Raw genomic sequence first — 3,392 nt, 5'->3', positions numbered from 1 at the left:
CTTGAGCAGCATTTCTTGTCTGATAACTTAAATGCATGCACGATTCTACTGCAAAGTATCATCAGATGAAAGGATGAGTGTATATCGGCAGAAGATCATGCATAGATATGTTAGTAGAAAGCTCCAGGGTGATAGTAACATTAATCATCAAAACAGTCTATCATGGACCAACAACCAGATTACTAACTCAAACGTTGAAGGGTATGCATTTGCATTCCAAGAATAAGAAATATCAACCAAATACCTGATGCACAAAAGGGACAGAGACGTAGGAAAAGCAGCAAAATGTGATAACTGATGCAGACTGTGTGGAGTTAACACTGAAAATATTACCCACATCATAAACAGTTGTCCGAAAATGTCATCATGGTGTTATCTACCAATGTGACATGATGTTATAACTAGGACACTGTATAATGAAATCTGTCGGAAGGATAACCCCTTGAAATAAGAACTTACTCTATGGTAGAAGCCATAGCCACTCACAATAAAAAGAAGTACTGGTGGAATGTCCCAACGAAAACCTCAAAAATATGTAAACATAAAAGATCTGACATAGTAATTTGGGACAGAGAAGACAAACTGTACAGCTGCTTTCCAAGTCTCATGATGTTATCAGCCTCATGTATGCAAACTTGGTCAAGGGATGCACTTCAACACTTGATAGTTAAAAGATGCTACGACATTCAAAGACAGCTGCTCAGTGGTTGTTAAGATAAAGCTAAAGATCAGTGAAAAACAATATATCTATGCTGAACTATTGAGGAACCTACTCTAGCCAGACTACAAGTTCAGGTTTATACTTGTAATTATTGGGGCATTGGGAAATGTAACACACTGCCTAAAATCCAATCTTGATAAATTAGGCTTCTTAAAACCAGAAAGGAGAAAGCTGATTTGAAGACTACAGATCCAAGCCATCACTGGAACTGTAAAAATCTATAAAACTTCCCAGAAGTTTATCAGCATGTTTAGACATGCAACTATATGCATGAAAATACATATATAAAAGGAAACATACAAATCTGCACATATACATATATACAAAAATACCCTGTTAATGTTGAAATTCCAATGAAAGGAGCCTTGGATCTAGGTTAGAAACTGGCTTTCTCTCTATCGGCAAAAAAATCTTGAAATGAAACAAAATAACAACACAATTTCTGTCTATCAAATTCACTCACAAATCATTGCTCAGCTTGAAGTTATAATAGAAGACACTTGCCTATGGTACCACACCGTGGGACTGAACCCAAAGCTATATGGTTACAAAACAAACCTCCTGAGCCCACAACTCTGACTGAATATTCTTTTTAAGGACAAGGGTATTTGACAAAAAAATATTAAAATAATTTTGAAAAAGATTTTTTATATGCATACAATTCAGTATAGTGGTCTACACTTCAAGTTGGTTTGGTGACAGTTCTATATTTCAACATTTCATATATCATATATACTCTTTTACAAAATAAAGAAATAAATATATAAATAATAATAATAATTGAGTGCAGCCTTCATTGGTTCACTGCCGCCATATATATATGAAGTAGGGATGCTGGTACTACATATACAAACATTCTAGAATCCATCTCAAAATGGTTATTTAATTGATTGACAAAAATTCAATCAGCAACATACTACATTGAGTAACAAAACCATTATTTTTTCTTTCTTCCTCTTCTACATCGACTACAAACAGCTCCTTCTTCACTAAACAAGCAAAGTACCTACCATCTCTACTACAATCAGCTCAATGCATCTTCTTTACTGTGTGTCACCTGCCTAACTGCATGATATACTTTGCCTTGTCATTTCACTATACTTTTTATTTAGATATCTATTGAAATTTAAACTGAACATCATTGGCAAGGAAGATTCATGCACTCTGAGTGAAATTATTCTCCTGTCATGAGTACTTCCTCTTCAACTCTAACTAATAATATTGAAAAGGAAATTTAGAACTAATGACTTTATAATATGATATTGAAAGACCATCTCTGGTTCTGTCATACAAATCTCTCATTTTAAATGTTTAAATTAAAACATTCTGACATAACTTGATCTCAGAAGCCCTTGTAATGTAATGTCCCAGACAACAGCTTAAATACAGAAAAAATTTACAGGTATGAAAGGGTTAAAACATTTTCTAAATATAGTGTTTATATGACGTACAATATAGAACAGATATGACTATGACCAGGGCTAGATTTATGTATGAGACAATATAGGTCATGGCCCAGGAGCCCCAAGCATTAGAGGCCCCTTTAACTCAGAGAATTCAAAAGCCTGGAGCTAAAAATTAAAAAAACATATTTACTGCCATCAAATATAAAATTTGTAATATTTTTTACTCATTAAAATTTTCTTTTAATTCAATAGAATTATTTTAAAATTATTGAACCCTCTTTTGATTTATTGGGCCCTTTTAAATTTAAGAAGCCATTTAATTTACTGAGACCTGCTGAATCTACCAAGACTTTTTAAAGTTTTGAGCCTCTTCAAACTGTTTGGGATCCCTAGATTTTATGGGAGCCCTCTCTATTATCTTTGTTTTGAACGAGATCTTCATTTTTAAGTAGTACCTTTTTAGAAAATACTTAGAACATACATTTTCTTCTGAAAACATATACAAAATCGTATAGGGCTCCCACTAGGTCTAAATTTGGCCCTGACTCTGAATAAACCTGCTATGTTACTTCTGAATATTTAAGAGACAAGCTTTACAAAATGTCATTTTCCCAAGAAGACATTTTATTAGCAGAAAGCGTTGGGCGACGAACTTTTAATATTCAATATTGGTCGATGTAAGAAATCAATAATAGTATATAATTTCCTTACAGAACGTAATAAAATTTCAAAGTTAATATATTATTAAAAACATAGATTATTGGAATTCAGTTTTTGGTTTGCTGAATATAAGTTTCATACAAAGGGCAAATAACTCTAACTCTCAACTCATTGCTTTTTACCAGGTATTTATACATAAGCCTGATTTACAATAGTCTTTTATTTTGTTCATACATTTTTGCTATTTCACCTTTGTATTATTGTGGTATGGATTTACTTACATTCTTTATTGGTAAGTATGTGCAGTTCATCTTGTTAAAAATTTTGCTTAGAAGTAACAGTCCTAAATAACAGAAACATTGCCGCCATTCTTTCGTTTTTATTAATTAATCAACTGGTTTTGAATTTTTTTGTTTAGTAAAACGGCTGACTGAAACATACAATTGCTGTTACGGTTATCATAATTGGTATATTGTAAACCGTTGAAAACAAATTTGTTTTCGCATTAAGAATTAATAAACATATTGAATTTATGTTCACTTTTAAATAGAATACAAATCAATTTAATTAAAATTGCGTATTTTTCAAAACTCATTCAACAGAAT

The 3,392-nt window shown here is 32.1% G+C and overlaps 1 protein-coding gene across 3 annotated transcripts in view; it reads left to right on the top strand.

Annotated features, from left to right (window-relative positions):
* The first annotated feature begins 2,935 nt into the window (after positions 1–2,935).
* LOC106872017 (beta-1,4-glucuronyltransferase 1) overlaps positions 2,936–3,392 on the top strand; it is a 5,484-nt gene continuing 5,027 nt past the window's right edge. The window contains exon 1 of one of the 3 annotated variants that reach the window (XM_052971185.1): positions 2,936–2,972. The gene's annotated coding sequence lies outside the window, so the exon portion shown is untranslated. Of the gene's footprint in view, positions 3,080–3,392 lie in introns of all 3 variants that reach the window. The other 2 variants (XM_014918832.2, XM_014918834.2) reach the window with 2 other exon arrangements.

The sequence above is a fragment of the Octopus bimaculoides genome, chromosome 10 (genome assembly GCF_001194135.2).
Source record: "Octopus bimaculoides isolate UCB-OBI-ISO-001 chromosome 10, ASM119413v2, whole genome shotgun sequence".
Classification (NCBI taxonomy): domain Eukaryota; kingdom Metazoa; phylum Mollusca; class Cephalopoda; order Octopoda; family Octopodidae; genus Octopus; species Octopus bimaculoides.
This window is presented reverse-complemented; position numbering and strand designations above follow the sequence as displayed.